This window comes from Spermophilus citellus (genome assembly GCF_964194105.1).
Source record: "Spermophilus citellus genome assembly, chromosome: 5".
In the NCBI taxonomy this organism is placed as follows: domain Eukaryota; kingdom Metazoa; phylum Chordata; class Mammalia; order Rodentia; family Sciuridae; genus Spermophilus; species Spermophilus citellus.
In genome coordinates, this window is record NC_138186.1 from 116,209,158 (window position 1) to 116,228,842 (window position 19,685).

The window sequence follows — 19,685 nt, forward strand, 5'->3', positions numbered from 1 at the left end:
TTACAGGGTTCTATAAACCTGCATTTTTAAACAAGCCTTTGATTAAAAGTGGTTTGGGAAGTAATTCTAACTTCATTTTTGTGTCAGATTACATAATATAATAAAATTAAAATCCATATGATTAAACAATAATTCTTTGTTATACAGAGTATTACTAGATACCTAAATACAACTTGGTTTGGAAAATGAAATAAAATGAAGTCATATGTATATACTTGTCATTATAAGTATGCTAAATCAAAAGCTGTGCAACAACGAGAAACATTAATGGGTCAGATCCAAGTACAAATGAATATACTTCTGATTTCCCACATTTCATTGAGCATCAAAAGTCACCAATCTTTTGGTTCTTTTCTTGTACACTGTTCTGTATTCTCTGCATCTGATTAGCTCCCTGGATTTTATTTCATTTTTATATGACATTCTCTACAGATACATATCATTGGCTGCTGCTTTGGGGGTTGAACATCCTTCTGGGTGTGCATTATTAGTACCTATACACCATAGAGAAGGTTCCCTGTGTTCCCAATAGAACTGTTGCAGCACTGCAGCCCATTTTTCTGCAATTTATCATGATTCTTACAGCATCAGTCACCTGAGCATTAAGTATCTAGAATATAAACATATATTTTAGACTAAGAAAGAGTACTATATTGAACATCAAGATGGTCATTTTTGCTCCAGATATATATACCCTGATTTCCAGAGCCTGATTTCGAGTATAAAGAGGATAGAGGGAGGGAGTGCGCTAACCAGGGCGGAGGCCGTCATAAGTGAAGTTTTAAGTAGGTAATTCTGTGAGGCTGGCCCTTGCAAGCTTTTCCTCTGGATGTACCATCCTTTCCTTCTGAGCACTTGACAGGTCCTGGAATTTGTCAGTTTTATTGAGGCAGAGAGTTTATTTCTATTTTTGAAACAAAAATTTTATCTGCATGGTACGTTATAGTCTTTTTAAAAAAATCTTTAAGAAGTGGTTTTGCAGTAATCATAGAACTAACTATGGGTCCAAGGACTAGAGTGGTCTTTGACTAGTGCCTAATACTCTGAAAGAATGTGATTCTGAGGATGATTAAATGTGAACAGCAACAGTGTCAGACCCTCACCTGCTTTGACTCAAGGAGCCGTGTTTGATTCTGACTTGATTGGTTGTTGGGAGACCAGTCAGCATCATGCAGAATTAGTGTACTGAGGTCAGATGGGAGCTAGAAAAGAAAAAGGAAAATAATATCTAAACAATCAAGATTTATTACATAGATATTTTAGGAAAGATTTGCTCATAAAAATTTAGAATTATGGTGAATGTTTTAGTAATAAAGAAAAATTAGAAGGTAGTATCAAATGTTAGTATATTTCTTGGCAAATAAATGAGGTGAAATTCATTGGGTTCCTTTGCCCTCTTCAGTGGCAGATACAGTTTTGTGAATTATTGTACTTTCAGAAGACGTGTTTTGTGGTCTTTTTGGCTTTGGATAAAATCGAGCGGTGATATACTTTTGCCTGAAATGAGTGAATATATTAAAATGTAGAAGCTTCTTATGGCTTATTAGTATGTAATACATTTGACTCTCTGAATTCATGTAGTGAACAGGTACAGAGTTTTTCCCTTGTCATTATTCCCTAAACAATACAGTGTAACTATTTGCATAGCATTTACATTGTATTAAACATTATAAGTAATCTCGTGATGACTTCTGGTATTGGGGAGGGTGTACGCAGGTTATGTGCCTGTAGTACCCTATCTCATAGACAAGATTTGAGCTTCTGCAGCTTTTTTGGTATCTGCCAGGGAGTTGGAGATCCTAGAACAAATTCCCCTAGATACCGAGGGACAGCTGTAATTACATTTGACATTGACCTATTTGTGAACAAGGAATAATCACAGCTGATTTCATTGTTCATTATTGTGTTTGGAAAACAAATAGATCTTATAGTTTTAGAAACTGCTAGAACTGAAGTTGAATTTAGCCAAAGAAAATGGCTAGTCTGGATGTTTTAGGCCCCCTCAAGTCTTCCAAGTTTGGTTTTTATGTTGTTGCTTTTTCCCTTTTCTGTTTATTTGATTTGATGACCTGCCTCTTTTTTAAAAACAAACAAACAAACAAAAACAAAACTCTGGTTCATCCCTGAAAAGATGCTCTCATTGCCACATCTGAATATCATAAGTATGTGGTGATTGTGGTGATTTTAAGCCTTCCTACCTCATTTTTGAGACTTGGCTCACATGTGGGTCATAATGGCCCAATAAGAAGAGAGGAAAGGGGGTTTAAGGTCAAATGCTTCTGTTTTGCAGACTTTTTCCCCCCTCCTATTCCTTTACAAGGCATGGCCTCTTGGCTTTCCAACTTTTATTTTTAAGCTTAAATTGTTGCTTTTGCCAAAATAAACTTTTTTAATTGAGGCAAGTGAAGTTTGTAGTCATACTCTATTTTTTTTCTTTTTCTTTTTCTTTTCTTTTCTTTTCTTTTTTTTTTTTTTTTTTTTTACATATAGTATTTCCAATCCATACTTTGAAAGTCACCCATTTCTAAGTCGGGGCTTAGGTTAATGAAAAGCTTGCCTGAGATGTTACTGTAGCAAACAAAGTGGGATTAGAAGTCACATTTTTTTTTCTACTTCATAAATGGTTCAGGGCTGATTTTGGAATTATCATAGAGGAGAAGAGTTGTTTGTTTTTGCTTTGTTTTAGCACAGGACACATCAGGATATGCCCTGTTTTGATTACCTGCTTAGATAAAAGTACATGACCAGGTCAGGGTGGCTGAACAGTCCCAAAAGGAGTGAGTGGGAACTCTAGCATGAGGCAGATTAGCATGTGGGACTGCAAATTAGGAGAAAAATAGGTTGAAGGGAGAAGTCAAAGACCCAATTATGTTATACGAGGTGGTGCTTTTAAATCACTGTAAAGACCCAAGTTGGGGATAGTTTTATAATATGAATATGTGATGCTTGGTAATTCTTGTCATTGGTGAAATATTGGGGGGAAGTTCAGTATAAGAATTAAAAGTAAAATAAGATAGTTTGTGTCACAAAGAAAGTTTGGTGCAAAACAGAACAATTATAAATTTAAAAGAGGTGGGAGTGAGAGAAGAATTAATTTGGCAACCAGGGTTTAAGCCTGGCATTCTTTGTGGTCTGATGGAGACTCACCAGAGTCTCTTCCTTGGTTGTCAGTAATGTTCTTATTCATGACTAATTACTGCTCCTGCCTCGAAATCCAGCAACTCTGAGGACGGGGAATTCTTTTTTTGAAATTAACTCCATAGTACTCACCCCTTTTGTTCAGCACTACGCACTGTACCCTGGCTCCTCTTCCCAAGGGGCAGTTCATTGGCAGGGCTGCCTGGGAGGGCAGTGTTTTCTGCATAGTAATAAGGCCCCTGCAATTGTGATATTCCTGCCCCTCACCCTAAAGTCTTGGGTGCTTGACATACAGTGGCAATGCCACTTGTAGAACAAAAATCAAAAGGAGAAAAGGAAAAGGGTCTTCTTGAATTTGATACATCTATTCATTCTGCCACGCTGAGATTAAGGCTTATCTACAGGAAATCCCATGGAAAACTTTCTTTTCCTTCCCAGGAAGTTGCTCTGTGAACAGGAATGTTCAGGAAGCCAACAAGCTTTTCCTAGACCTTTTACCAGTCTGTCCTACTTTTATTAAGAGCTTAGTGATCTGTCTGCCTTTTGATCACCTTTAGTGCATGCTAATTTGCATGTCTGTTTTATAAACCTAATGTGAGCTAACTACTGATGTGTGATTCTCATTTCTGTTGCTTGCTGTAGTAGATGGGGGTCCCCTAAAGATAGGTGTTGAAGAAGTTGAAGAAGACAATGCTTGTTCAGCCAGCAGGCATCTGGGTTATTTTTTTAGAGAACCAAACCCTTGAGATATTAGAATATTTAGGAGCAAGGTGTTATCGTTGGTTCTCAGACTTGGGGAACTTAGAATTCACGGACTTTTAAATTATTAACTTGTACGTTTTGTCTTTGGTACCAAGAAGGGCACATTAAGGACATGAAAGAATTTTTATGCCAAATTGAAATACTGTAGACTACTTCCAACACTGCCTTCTTCAGGAACTTGCTTTGTAGATATCCTCTCTGATCATGGAGAAGTTACATGTCTTCAAAAGAGGACTGTAACATGTTTCTAACCCTGTATGTCTCACTCTGTTCAACTACCTGGATAGATTCTGCTCATTCTCTTGAGCAAGGGAGTCCCTGTACCTTCTGGCTTTTCTGCTATCTGATACATAATGGGATATAAGTATGCCTTTCCTTTAGGGGCTTATAGGTTAAATAGCAGAATGCTTTATCTCAGATGCTAAGAAAGAAATTTATTCATGCACTAAATATTTACTGATGCTTACCAAGTGCCAAGCATTGTTCCAGGCATGGGAAATCCATCAGTGAACAAAAGACAACCAATACCATCCCCAGCCTACCTAAAGGAGACCACATCTACTAGAAATGCACGTTCTTTAAGAGTAGATTGACCTGGATGAACTGATCTCCATCATTACCAGTACCTCAGGTCAGGACAGTGGCATTCAAAGAGTTAATGGAAGTTGAACCTTTAATCCTGCCTCTCCTTTTGCTGCCTTTTCCCAAGGATTTGGGGATTGTAGGATGTCATAGTTGAGAGTTCTAGTCCCAGTCCTTCATTTTATTCATCAGAAATGATTAGAATCTCATGCGTATTTCCAGTTGGCCTTAAGATAATCTCAGGTTTCTCTGTTTCCAATGTAACAACACGGAAACATCGTTTTCTGCTCGGTCATCTTTGGAATACTTGGGTAGAGTGAGATCTCTTGTTTAGCTCCTTGGAAAACTGATGCTTAGATAAGTTAAGTGACTGAGAACTGGCTATCACAGACCTGTTTTCTAGTCTAACAAGTAATTTTGCCAAAGAGGCTAATTTCTAACTGGAAACTATCTTTCTGTTCCCAGAGGGAAATGGAACACGGAGTAGATTATAGTCACAATCCAAACAAAAGAGAAGAATGTTCAAAACAAACAAATAAACAAAACAAACAAACAAAAACCTCCCACCCTTTTCTGTTGCCACTGAAGTTTCTCTATCAAAACAAAAATCCAGAAGCAAAAATACTCTTGAGAGAAATCGGGAAACCAGATAGCCTACCAGCTAGCCAACTCTATGGTTTCTGAACAGAGTGTACTGTTTAGGATCCCTTTTATCTGCCTTTGGGGCTTATTTAAAAACCACATTAGCATGTTTATAAGTGGAAAACAATTTAATGGTTCTTCTTTTGGCCTTGGTACTTTCATAAGGTTTAACATTAATAATAGTAAAGTCTTCAAAAAAATTTGAAGAGAAAGAGGATATTTTGACAGAGAAAAAAAGCTTAACTTTCTGTTTTTCTCTACCCCTACCCCACCCAGAGTCAGAAAACTGGCCTTATGTACCCTGGCCAGCTTTGTTTCACCCTCAGGACAGTTGTTCAAGTAGTTAGTACTCAGCAATCTGAAGTACTACCTTTTGTTAATGCTGAGGTTGCCAGGGTGCTTCCCAACTGCAGGGTTTCCTAGCAGGACCTCAAGCTAAGAATATCTTTGGTTGTTTTCACCTTAATTCAAATGGACAGTTATCAGAGTACGTGATGCACAAGAGGTTATTGGAGATTAGTTCTTAAATGTCTTTAAGATCAGCCTATTGTAATTCACATTCTGTAGAGCTATGCTTTATAACTGGTAAGCTGAGTAAATAAATGGATTATCTCTAAGCCTTGCTGTTTTTAACCTTACCCCTCACCCCAAGCAAATGGTGAATCCTCACATCACTTCCAAAAGTGTTTTATTTTGGCAAGTGTTTAGATACTGGACAGATCTCAGGATTTGTTCCTAGGAGCAGACAGAGGGTAGGAATGGTTGTGGTCCTCCTGGGGTAGCATCTGCCATGGACAGAGAGGCACCGTTCTTACCCAGTGGGTGGCAATGGGCCTGGGTCCTTAGCTGCTTCATAGCTGAGTCACCTTGGGCCAAGTTATAAAGCTCTGGTCTTGATCTCTTCAGCTTTAAATTAGCCAAAATACTAACTGCCCTGTCTAATGCATTTCTTTTTTTTTTTTTTTTTAAAGATAGAGTGAGAGACGAGAGAGGAGAGAGAGAATTTTTAATATTTATGTTTTAGTTCTCGGCGGACACAACATCTTTGTATGTGGTGCTGAGGATCGAACCCGGGCTGCACGCATGCCAGGCGAGCGCGCTACTGCTTGAGCCACATCCCCAGCCCTCTAATGCATTTCAAGACTGTGTAGAACTACAGCATAGAGATGGCAGGTGGTATTGTTAAGAAGGAAGGGGGTGGGGGGCTTAGCATCAGATCCTAGTGAACCTGTCTCACTGCACTCCTCTCTGTGTGGAGCTGTGATCACCTTCAGGCTAAGTTATTTGTGTCACTGGGTCAGCCACATGGGCCAACAGAGTGACCCCTCTTAAACTGGGAAGCAGTGTGTTCTCACCTGTCTCCTCAGGTCACACCCCATTAGTGGGACTTACCAATTCAGGTCCTTCAGTTGTAGCTTAGTTTAACACTTGGGGATGTTCTGCTGACTTGACTGAAGGACTTTACTGTTCACAGCAGGACTCCTTGCCTAGGCTGGAGTCCTTCCGTGAAATTCAAGAGTCATGCATGTTGGATTAAAAGACACACATGCATATGAAGTTGGAAAAAACCTGTCCTCTTAATTTATGAGTTCATTGAAGGTTAGTTTGTATGCACATGTATTATATACTTAGTTGAATAAGAGATTTTCTGGTTTTTGCTTTTATTTATTTATTTATTTTAAAGAGAGAGAGAGAGAGAGAGAGAGAGAGAGAAAACTTTCAACATTTATTTTTTAGATTTTGGCGGACACAACATCTTTGTATGTGGTGCTGAGGATCGAACCCGGGCCGCACGCATGCCAGGCAAACGCGCTACTGCTTGAGCCACATCCCCAGCCCCTGGTTTTTGCTTTTAAAAAAAATATTTTTAGTTGTAGATGGAAATGATACCTTTATTTTTTATTTATTTTTATGTGGTGCTGAGGATTGAACCCAGTGCCTCAAACATGCAAGGCAAGTGCTCTAAAACTGGGCTACCACCCCAGCCCTGGTTTTTGTTTTATGTACTTCCCATATATAGGTTTAATAATGACTATTTCATATTGCTTTAATAAGACAAGGATTAGATGGATTTGTAATTTAACTGTTTCCCTGTAAGAGAGCCTTTTTTTTTTTCTTTTCATACCAGGGATTGAACTCAAGAGCGATTAACCACTGAGCCACATCCTTAACCCTTTTTATTTTTTTTTATTTATTTTTGTTTTGAGACAGGGTCTCACTAGGTTGCTCACAGCCTCACTAAGTTGCTAAGGCTGCTTTAGAACCTGTGATTCTCCTGCGTACGCCTCCTGAGCTATAAGGGATTACAGGCATGAGCCACCAAGCCTGGCTCATTTTTCTTCTTTAATATGATAATTTTTGTTTTAATAATTTAAAAGGAATGGATTTAAGTATCCTATAAATGGCTTAGTTCTAACTGTGGACGCCTGTCCTGGAATTCACAGTAAACTGACAATGAAGACATTTGCCCCATAAGAAACTCAATAGAATCAAAAGTGTTCTTAAGTACAAATGAGAGTCCTGGGAGGAGACTCTCAGTGGAATGGGCTGAGCCTCTTCACCTTTGAGCTCCGAGTCAAAAGAGAAGAAAAGAGTGGAGCTCTTGGATTTGTGTGTTTTGTTTAACAAGAGAGCACACACATTCACAATCTGGGGCCTTTGTAAGTACGTATAAATTGGGTGAAATCTGAAGCTGTAAGTGGAGTTTAAAACAGTACAGAAGTAGCCCCCTCACATTTTCTAGTACTTATTGTTTTTGTTCCCCTCCCCCCAACACACACATCTTATGACAGAGATAATACTCTCTGCTTTTGAGGCATTTGGATAATTTTATAGGAAACTACCTTTCTCTCTTTTTAAACTATGGTATGGTGATTTATTTAGAAATTTACCTGTAGAAAAATTTAATCAAATTTATTGAGTTATAATTTGAAAACAAAATTTACTACTTTAAGTATAAAATTTGAATTTTGATAAATGTGTATGGTTGGATGTAAAACATTTTAAACAGCTGAGGGAGTTGGGCAGCCGTGGAGTGCTGACCTGGCATACGTGGGGCCCTATTCACTCCCCACCACTATAAAACAACAACAGCAAACCCAAAAACACTTCAGACATTTTCATCTCTTCTGATTTTTTTCTGTCAGTCCCCTCTCCCTCCGCCTACCCCCTGGTAACTGCTCTTGTGTTTTTCCCTCTTGCTTGAATGTCCCATAAATGTATTCCTAGTCTGTGTAGCTGCCTGTGGTAGTATCTTTCACTTAGCCCATTACACTTGAGACTCATCCATGCCTTTTGTCGATGACTCATTTTTTTTAATGGCTAAGAATACTATTTTATGAATATTCTATTATATAGATCTACCACAGTATTTTATCCATTCATCCGTAGGTGGACTTTTGGGTTATTTCTAGTTTTTTTACTACTGTGAATAAAGCTTCCATGAATATTCACATCAAATCTTTTGGGGGATATATTTGTTCATTTTTTGGGGACAGATACCTAGGAGTAGGATTGCTAGACCATAGGTACAGTATGTTTAACTTTATGAGAAATGGCCAGACTTTTCCAGGGTGGGTGTACTGTTTTGCATTTCCACCAGCACTGTCGAGAGTCGAAAGTTGTTCCACATCTCTCTCCAATGCTTGGGATTGCTACTCTTTACTGTTATCTATTGTAAAATGTCATGAGTGTGCAGTGGTAGATACCTGAAGATACTTTCAATGTGCATTTGCTTAATGACTAATATTGTTAATGCTTTTCATGTGCTTATTTGTAATTTTTATGTCATCTTTGGTGAGATCTGTTGAAATCTTTTCTTTTTAAAAAAAATTGGGTTATTTATGTTCATACTATTAAGCTTTTAGGTGTTTCTAGTGTATTCTGAGTACAAGTATTTTTAAAATTAGAAGTAAGTTTTACAAATATAGTTTCCTGTGAAACAGTTGCTTATTTGTTAGTGCTTTTTTTAAATTTTATTTTAAATTTTGGTTCAAGTCCAGTTTCTGCTTTTTCTGCTGTTTGAGAATTTTTTGTCTAATCTGTGATCACAGTAATTTTTTTTCAGTATATTTGTTAAAATCACATAGTTTTAGCTTTCAAATCTGTCTCTGAGCCATTTGGAACTAATTTTAGTATTTAAAAAATATTTTTTAGTTGTAGATAGACACAGTATATTTGTTTATTTTTATGTGGTGCTGAAGATTGAACCCAGTGCCTCAGACATGTGAGGCAAGTGCTCTACCACTGAGCTCCAGCCCCAGCCCTAGTTTTAGTATTTTGTATGAGACTTCATTTATCTACAGAATATCTTCGATGCTTTCATCTATTCCTGGGTCCTTTGTTCTGTCTTTTGATCTGCATGTCTTTTAATGCAAATACTTTGGCATCTTTAGTATTGTCAATTTATAGTAAATCTTGAGATCGTGTAATATAAGTTTTCCATTTTTCTAATTACTTAGACTGTTCTACCTTGATTGTCTTTAATTTATCTCAACAATGTTTTATGTCTTATAATTCTGACACACTTTTATAAAAATTTATCCCTGAGAACTTCATATTTTAATGCTGTCAAAATTGGTTTTTTAAAAATAGTATATTTCCAATTGTTCACTTTCAGTATTAGAAATATAATTAATTGGGTTTTGTATATAGACTTTATTTCATATCATTTTAAAAAATTTATTAGTTTTCATACCTTTTTTGTAGATTTTTTAGATGTTTATGCCTGAATAAGGAGTATTTTACATCTTCCTTTCATATAAGATATATATATCTTACATTTCTTTTTCTTGCCTTATTTCACTGACTGGGTCCTCTAGTAGTATCAAATAGCAGTGGTACAGGCAGAGATCCTTGCCATGTTCCCAGTCTAAAGGGAGTAGGAAGCATTCCATTTTCCATTATTACGTATAATGTTAGGTATAAATTTTTCATATATGTTCTTTGTCAGGTTGAAGAAGTTTCCTCTGTTCCTATGTGTGGAGTGGAATTTTAATCATGATTAGATACTGAATTTTGCAAGATGTTCTTCCCACCTATGTTGAGATAACATATGACCTTTTTTATTCTTTTAGTATGATGAAATATACCTTTGTCTGGTTTTGGTAATCCCATAATATGAGTTGGAAAATATTTTAGTTCTGCTTTTTTGGTAGAATTGGTATTCTTGCTTTCTTAAATGTTTGATAGAATTCAATAACAGTGAAGACATCAGAGTTTGGAGTCTTCTTTACAAGAAGATCTTTAACTGCTAATTCAACTTATTAATAGCTACTGTGCCATTGACTTATCTGTTTCTTCTGAAGTGAATTTCGATCGTGTCTTTTAAGCAGTCTGTCCATATCATCTAAATTGTCAAATTTTTGGCATAAAATTATTTATATTATTTCTATATTATACTTTTGAAACATACATCTGTAGTGATTTAATTTTCATTTCTTATGTGGATTGTTTGTTTTAATTCTTACCCTCACCCCCTCATTAATCTGGCTTGTACCTTACAATTTTACTGATCTTTTAAAGAATCAACATTTAATTTTAATTGATTTTTTTTCCTCTGCTGCTTTTATATTTCTTAATTCCATTGATTTCTGCTCTTTATTATTCTGTATGTTGTGAGTTTAGTTTGCTTTTCATTTTTTTGTATCTTAAAGTAGAAGCTTTGATAATTTATTTTAGACCTTTCTTCTTTCCTAATATAAATATTAAAAGCCATAAATTTCTTGCTATAACTGCTTAAGCACGTTTAGCAAAGTTTGTTTTCATATTCATTTCAGAATGGTTTCTAATTTATGTGTGATTTTTTTTTCTTTAATCTATGGTTTGTTTAGGAGTGAATTATTTCAAGTATTTGGAGGATTTTTTCAGCTATCTTTTTATTATTGTTTTCCAATTGAATTCTTTTGTGGTTAGAGAACCAGTTTTTGTGTTATTTCAGCATTTTAAAATAGATTTGAGATTTGTTTTGTGGCCTAGAATATGGCCTGCCTTGTTGAATGTTTTGTGTGTACCTGAAAAAATGCATTTACTGCTGTTTTGGGTGGTGTGGTCTATAAATGTCAGTTATGTCAAGTTGGTCAGATTCTTTTTCTGATTGCATGTTCCATCGGGTACTGTAAAAGGAGTATTGGATTCTGCAGCTGTACTTTGGGTTTATCTGCTTGTCTTCAATTCTGTTAGTTTTTGCTTCATGTATTTCAATTTTTTTTTTAAATTTTTAGTTGATATATAATGTCTGTAGACTGCTTCATGTATTTTAAAAATATTATTAGGTAAACTTTTTAGGTTGATATAGACTCTTAATTTATTGACTTTTTGTTATAGAATGTCTCTTTATTCCTGGCAATAATCTTCATTGAAATCTGATAATATAGCTGTAATTAATATAGCTACACCAGTTTTTATTGATCCTTTTCCCTCCTTGTACTTTTAACCCAGCTGTGTCTTTATATTTAAAGTGGGTTCCATGCAGACAGCAAATCATTGGGTCTTTTTGTTTTTATTGCTGTTATTTAATGCAATCTGACAATCTCTGCCTTTCATTCAGAGATTTTGGTTTTATTTTTAAATGCCATTTCGTAGTATGTAATTGTGATAGACTTGGGTTTAAGTCTACCATCTTGATATTGCTTTTCCATTTGTCCCATCTGTTCTTTTTACTCTTTTCCTATCTTCTTTTGAGTTGTTTTATTTTAATGAATTCATGTTATCTCCACTCTTGGCTTATTAGATAACACCTTTTTTTTTTTTTAATGGCTGCTCAGGAGTTTATACATCTAATTGATCGTAGTCAAACTTCAAATAATATATAATTTTACACAGAGTGTGAGATCCTTGGAACAATATATACCCATATCTTTCAAATAAATACATATATATGACAAATATATTGATATTTTTGCCTTAGTTATCTCAGATTAAAAATGAGAAAAAATTATATTATCCATATATTGATCATTCTTAGCTTTTCATACCTTTGTTTAAATTCAGACGTCCATGTGGTATCATTTTCTCTCTGCTTGATGAACTTTTTTATTTTATGTGGCACTGGAGATTGCACCCAAGGGGTGCTCTGTCACTGAGTCACATCCCAAGCCCTTTTTATGTTTTGATTTTGAGATAGAGTCTCACTGAGTTGCCAAGGTATGCCTTGAATTTGGCAATCCTCCTGCCTCGGCTTCCCAGGTTGCTGGGATTATGGACATGTACTTCCATGGCCACTGCTTGATGAACTGTTAAAATCATTTCCTTCAGGATAATTTTGCTGGTAGTGAATTCTCAGTTTTGTTTGTCTAAATAAGTATTTTATGTGCATTTTTGCAAGACACTTTTGCTAGCTATAGATTTTTAAGGTTTTAGCTTTTTCCCTTTTAGTTAAGTATGATCTTCCATTGTCTTAACTTAAATTGTCTCTGAAAAAGTTAGCCCTCATCCTGTTAATCTTCCTAATGACTTTTGTCTTGCTCCTTTTAGATACTTTTATCACTCGTTTTGATTATGATAAACCTCTGATTTTCTTTCTGTTTGGGGTTTGTCAAGTTTTCTTGGATCTGGATGTTTATAATTTTCAGCAAAAAAATTATAATTTAACCATTCTTTCTTTCTTTCTTTTCTTTTTAGTTTTAGATGGACACAATATCTTTATTTTACATTTATGTGGGGCTGAGGGTCGAACCCAGTGCCTCATGCATGCTAGGCGAGCACTCTACCACTGATCCACAACCCCAGCCCCTAACCATTATTTCTTTAAAATTTTTGGTCTGTTCTTTTCCTCTTTTCTTTTGCAACTCCAATAGAAAATTTACTGTCCTCACAACTCACTGATACTGTTAAATTTTTTTTTTTTTTTTAGTTCTTTTTCTGTGCTTGTGGTCTACTGATCTTGTGCAGTATCTCATCTGCTCTTGATCTCATCTGTCAATTTAAATAGCTAATTCTTCTTCATTGGAAGTACCTCTGGATTGGTTTGCTTTGTATCTTCCATTTTGGGGCTTATTTTTGTTCTACCTTCTTACTACATGCAGTTTGTTTATTATAACTTTTTAACAGCTTTATTTAGACATAAATCTGTTTTAAAATGAACCAAATAAGTTGGTTTTAGTATATTCATAGATTTATGTAACCATCACCACATTCTAATTTTAGAACATTTTCATCATTCCACAAAGAAACCTCATACCTATTATACCTATTAGCAGTCACTCCCCATATCCAGTTCATAGAGACTAGTTTGGATATTTCATATCAGTGGAATCCTACATGGGGTGATCTTTTATAACTGTTTTCTTTCATTTAATATTATGCTATCAGGGTTTATCCATGTGGCTGCATTTATAAACACTTCATTCCATTTTATTGCTCAATAATATCCCCTTGTATGGGTGTGCAACATTTTATTTATCAGTTGCTGGACATTGGAGTTGTTGCCGTTTTTGACTATCAGGGATGATGCTACTGTGAACATTTGTTACAAGTTTTTTTGTGGATGCTTTTGTGGGTTGTATGATAACTGTTTAACTTTTTAAAGTACTACCTTTTTTTTTTTTTTTTTTTAAGAATCTGTGCCTCTATAATAGTTTATTTAATGCCTTTTCTGGTGATCTGGGTCATCTTGTCTTATCATTTCTGGTCTGTTTCTATTGATGAATTTCTCTCCTGCTTAGGGGGGAGAGATTTTTCAGATCCTTTGAATGCCTGGTGATTTTTGCTTGGATACAGGAAATGGTGAATTTTACCTCATCAAGTGTTATGCTTTGTTGTTGTTGCTTTTGTTTTTGGCACTGGGGATTGAACCCGGGTATGCTTTACTACTAAGTTACATTCCCAGTCCTTTTTATTTATTATTATTTTTTAAATTTTGAAACAGGGTCTTGCTAAGTTGCTGAGGCTGGCCTTGAATTTATACTCTTCTTGCCTCAGCCTCCTGAGTTGCTGAAATTATAGATGTGAACCACTGTGCCTGGCTTGTTTTCTTTTTGAAAAGGCCCTAGACTTTGTTTCCACGTGCAATTGAATTATTTGAAATCAGTTGTATCTCTTTGAAGCTAGTTTTGTAAGCTTTGTTAAGGGGGTCTATTAGTCTAGGGATGATTTAACTCCAATCCTAAAGCAATATTCTTCTGAGGACTTTACTTTATGCCACGTATATTTATGAATGATTTGCTTTTGCTGGTGAAACATGAATTATTCCTAGTCTCTGGGTCTTCTCAGGTCAGCTGCCTTCTGGTGCTTGTGTCCCCAACTTTAAGAGGTTTTCTCTCAAACATGTACAGAGCAGTCTGATGTGCTCTAGAATCCCCCTTCCCTGTTGCCTTCTGGCCATAAGTTCAGGTAAATAAAGGGCCTGCCTCATTTATTTCACCTGTTCTAGTAATTAAGTTCTGTGCTGTCTGTTGTCCAGTATCTGAAAACAATAGTTTTGGGTATTTTGTCTGATTTTTCTAGTGGTTACTGTGTCATAGATGGAATCCATGATAAATGGGATGCCGTGGCTATAATCTGTATAACACACACACACACACAATATACACATATACACATATTAAATACTACATTTCATACAGTGTGTGTGTATACACATCTGTGCATTATGTAATATATTAACTGTTTAAAACAGAGCCTGTTATAGAAGGAAAAAAAAAGTTCCTGTAGCCGTGGGCCAAGTGGAAAGCATTCCTCCTATATACCACAGTCATGGTCATCTTTACTTTCTAACTTGGAGCACTTGGGATCTGAAGAGACAGAGCCTGAATTTTCATGCTGGTGGTTGTTTGAATAATTGCTCCTTCGCACTCTTTCAGTCATCATCCACACTGTATTTACTGAGTCAATACCCACTGAGTGCTGGGGGCCCTGCTAGGCATGACTTACTTTTCCTTATGCCTGCTTCTCAGTGGTTGGAATATGCCAAACAAATGAAATTAAAATAGTTTTCCTATTCTGGTTACAAGGTTGGATTCTTGGATTCATCTCCTAAACATTGATATTCGGAAGCTGAAAGAGGAATGTAGTGTGTTCTCAGATGTAAAGGGTATCTTATTTCTTCACTGGCCATCTGTTTATTTGTGTCCAAGAATAACAAAGCTTTGGTCATATCCATACTTTTTAATTACTAAAAATAACAAATGGGCTGCACCAGACTTGCCCCACTTTTGAGCGCTTCTTCCTATAGACTGTTGCAGTAGGATGCTAGTATCCTGATGAAGATAAGACCAGACCTGTGCAAGCATATATGGTATTGCTGTATCCAAAGTTGGGAGGGTGTGATTAATGGTCCTTAAGAGTTTTAATTTGGCATGTCTTACTCCTAAATCGTACTTAAGCTCGGTTGCAAAACCTGACAAATGGGTCTTCTGTGCTTGCTGGCTGAGACAGGCACTGCCTCTTTGAGGCCTCATTTCCTAACTCTGCCTGGCAGCCTTCTAGATTTGGTTCACAGGGTAGGGCCCAGCTTGCATGGAGACAGAGGGAATCTCCACAGATCAGTCTCTGCAGAATAGTTAGATAACATTCCTTGGCCGAGAGCATGGTTCATGCCCCAAACCAGTTCTAACAGGGTCCTCGTTAGATCTTTAGGTTAATAAATCCTCTTGTTGTAGTTTTGGGATCAGAACAAAAGACCATGCTTATATCCAGGAACTAGAAGTACATAAGATCAATAGCTAATTCATATCCTGGAGATCTTAGTATGGTTTTGACTTATTTTCATGTGGGGGATATTTTCTCTCACATTTTAATTGTACATTTTATTTTTTCATCCTTTCCAATAGAAGGGAAAAAATTTTCTTCAGTAGGAAAATATGTGGTGGTACATGGTATCAATTTATGCCTTGTGGGATGCAGAAGTTTCTCCTAAAAACTAGTTACCTGCTTTTTTGCAGATAGGGCCTTATTTCTCGCACAGTGCTTTATCAGAGGTGAGGCTGTGCACAGCGAGTACATTTGGAATCATGGTGTTTTTCTGGTGGAGCTGGCATTGTTTGTTATGAAGCCATGCTTGTGAGTCTGAGGATGAGAACATCAAGTCATTATTTATCTTGGAAAGAGCTAACAATTTGTTTATAGTAATAGCAATTTTATTTTTCTGTCTCAGTCAATAGCAGCTGCTGTTGGCAGTATTACTAAAAGATTTCAACTTGAAGTTTTTAATCTAGGGTGGGGGTTGGGGAGAACAAAATTAACATTGTAAGTATTTTTACTTAATAAAATTTATTTGATTTGATTCAGGGTCTGTTCTGGTGTCTTTGTTGAACAGTATTTTTTTGCTGACCCTCAATCCTTGGTGCTGCCACAGTTTCCCAAATGTTGGCACTTCTTAGTGTGTGAGTGGTACAACCAAAAATATTAAAGTGTTTACTAAAATCACATGCTACTTATACTTTCCATTCCAAAGAGAATGTTGAGGCTAACTAGTATTTTAATTGCTCAAGTTGGATAATTTTATTTGGATAGAGAATCTGTGTTCTGGTGACATTGGGGTTTATGAAATAAGATTGGAAAAAAATAGAATATATAATTGGGCACATCCTGTGCCCTGGTGAATCACCAAGCCAATGTAATCTCCGTGAAGCATTTGGAAACCAGGCTTGTATGCCCTTGCTCTGCCCAAAAACCTAGGAGTTGCCCATGTGGAACAGCAGTTCATCCAAGCTGTAGTCATCGTGGTGACTTGTGGAGCCTCTTGCTCATGTGAATAAGCCAGCTGCCTGCTCCTGCAAGTCACAGTGGCATCAGATGTCATCAAAACCAAACCAGAGACCTCCTTAGTCATTCTTAAGGGCTACAAGGCACAGTTCAAAATACCGCTCACAAAGCAGCATCCGGAAGAAAGAACTCATTGTGGGTCTAGGGCCCGATGTACCTTACCTATTGCAGTGACAAATTCTTGGATTGAATCTTTCATCCCATTGGTCAGTTTTCCTTTAGCCCTAAATTTTCTTCCTACTTTGGAATCAGTATAAAAATGCCTGAAAGGGGGAAATCTAAAACCATGTATAAATCAGGGGTTCATGTTGCCCTGACCTTGTAAAGCATGAAAGTCTTGTTAAGTGCTCTGAAAATGGAATGTAGAAGATTGCACTCGTACGGGGTTTTCCTAGCACAAGGTGCTAGGAAAGTCTGTGACTTCCAGAGATGGTACCTGGATCTCTGGAGTGGTGGGCTTGTTGTGATGAGCCAGCTAAAACTTTAAATACCCCAGAAAGTAACCTATTTAACCCTATTAGCTGTATTTACTGGCCTTCATCGGTGCCGGCTGCAGCACCCCCTTTGCTCCAACTCTGAATCCTTTTAAGGACAGACTTTGATTTCCTTGTGGGTAGTAGCTGGTTAAACAGTATGCGACACAGAGCTAATTTTTATTGAAGTTTTTGCCTTGGAAGCACTTTTTCTTCTTTGCCAATCCTAGTTTTTAGTTTTGCTTCAAGGTCCTAGCAGCCTGGGGCCTCACACTTGGCCCTTGGCACATACTCTTGCAGCGTGGAGGTCTCCAGTGCACTGTCACATGGTGCTTATAGTTGAGAGCATGCAATTAAAGAAATCCATATTTGAACCCCAGCTCCACCATTTATCAGCTGTGTGACCTTGGATAAGTCCTTTAGAGTCTCCTTGAACCTCATGGTCCCCCCTTTTTTCTCTTATATAGAATGGGGATAGTACTACCCTCTTATTATAGGTTTGCTTTAAAAAGGATTAAAAGAAGAGAATGGCTATAAAGTACGAGGCATAGAGTTTGGCTTATTATGAGCTTCCCATAAAACTCCAGCTGCTACTATTAGGTGGTAATAAAGATGTTGAATATATGATTAATCTTTTATCTGTCTAACTTGGTTGTCAGTGACTTGAGGTCAGGGGTGCCTTCACCTTGTGTTTATCGTTCAGCTGTCCTAGAATAATTAATTGTTGGTTGCTTTTTAAGCATGGTCCTGAGTTCCTCTGAGGCTACCAGCAAAATCTTACTCTTCCTGTATCAATGCTCACAAGACATGGTGAGCTTGACTTTCATCTGCTCCTGTTTCTCCTGCTTTTCTACTTGGGATGCCAGGGTGCTTTGTGAGTAGCTCCAGAGACCTTTCTCAGCAGCAGCACTATAGTTTTTAGCTTCATTTCATTGGTCAGCTCCAGTGTGACCCTTTGGTTATGAATGTGTGGTGCAGTTTGACTTCTCAGAGGTTCTGTTAGCTTTTCAGAGTGTCCACTCTGCAGTCTTCAGATGAGACAGGCCATGAATTTAGTTCTCCTTTGTAAGTAGGGGCAGAAACACTGTCAAGTCTGCGCTGCAAACGGGAGTCAGTTGTTCCTCTTGTACCATGTTTCTTACTGCAGTGGTCTCCATTCTTGGCCCTGTCTCAGCACTGCCCCAGGCTGAGCCTCTAGGTTTTATTATGTCCTCCTCCCTCTAAGAATACAGGAACTTACAAAGAGAATATAATCAGAAGTGATGATGGGAAGAGGGGTTTGCAGTTTTGTCTCCAGAGGACATTTAGACATTTTGATTATCATACTGGGGGTACGGGGTGGTGCTACTAGAATTTAGTGGGTAGAGCCCAGGGATATTGCTAAACATCCTACAGTGCTCTGGACAACCCAACAATAGAATTAGGTGGCTCACAGTGCCAGTAGTGCCAAGACTGATGACCTTGCCTCAGGCCTGATGAGGATGCAGATAGACCATATCACAGGTATGTTGGGGAGAAAGTCAGGGGTGAGGGGGCTTCGGCTCCCCTGAAGCCAGGCCCCTTCAGTGCTTGCCAGGTAGGCAGTGGCTAGGATGCCCTAGAAAGAGTTCTCCAGAATTTGGCCTTAGCCTAATGCAGTCCTGTCCATGTGGGATCAGGGGTGGGAGGGCCTGGTGCATCTGAGGACGGCTGGAAAGAAAGAAGCCAGGGCCTTTAAAACTTTGAGGAGAGGTCAGGGCGGCTTGCCTTCATTTTCTCTGTGCAAGCAGAAGAGTTAGGGAGGGAGGTAACTTTGTAGCTGAGTCAGCTAGGAGAGGAGGAGGGGAGGGAGGGAGGGCAGAGGATGAAGTCCCTGCCTCAGGAGAGGATTTGGTTGAATTCCCCCCATCAACACTCTTTTTTTTAAAACATCTGTGCTTTCTTCCCCTCCCGCTTATTACCCCTATTCCTTTTTCACCCATTACCACAGATTCCAAGGGGAGCCTTTCTACTCCTGGAGGGAAAGAGGCAGCAAGAGCTCTTCTTAGACTCTCTCTTCCCATTGCTGTGATAATCCTACACTTGAGTTTCTACTGATTTCATGGGATCAGTATGTCTTATTTGTTTATAGCAACAGCAGTAGGTATAGATTAAGTGACTCAGTTTGTGCAATTTTTTAAGGGAGGTGGCTGGCCACTGGGGATTGAACCCAGGAGTACTTTGCCACTGACTACATCCTCTGTCCTTTAAAAAAAAAAAAAAAATATATATATATATATATATATATATATATATATATATATTTTTTTTTTTTTTTTAAGTTTGAGATAGGGTCTCACTAAGCTGCTCAGACTGGCCTCCAACTTGGGATCCTCCTTCCTCAGTCTGCCAAGTTGCTGGGATTAT

At 37.5% G+C, this 19,685-nt stretch overlaps 1 protein-coding gene and 1 pseudogene across 6 annotated transcripts in view; one reads left to right on the top strand and one right to left on the bottom strand.

Annotated features, from left to right (window-relative positions):
- Nucleotides 1-19,685, top strand: part of FOXO3 (forkhead box O3) — a 120,616-nt gene that overhangs the window by 41,556 nt on the left and 59,375 nt on the right. The window lies entirely within an intron of this gene.
- On the bottom strand, nt 316-485 carry LOC308650094 (DNA-directed RNA polymerases I, II, and III subunit RPABC4-like; annotated as a pseudogene). Its single transcript has one exon. The product of its transcript is annotated as a DNA-directed RNA polymerases I, II, and III subunit RPABC4-like (transcript).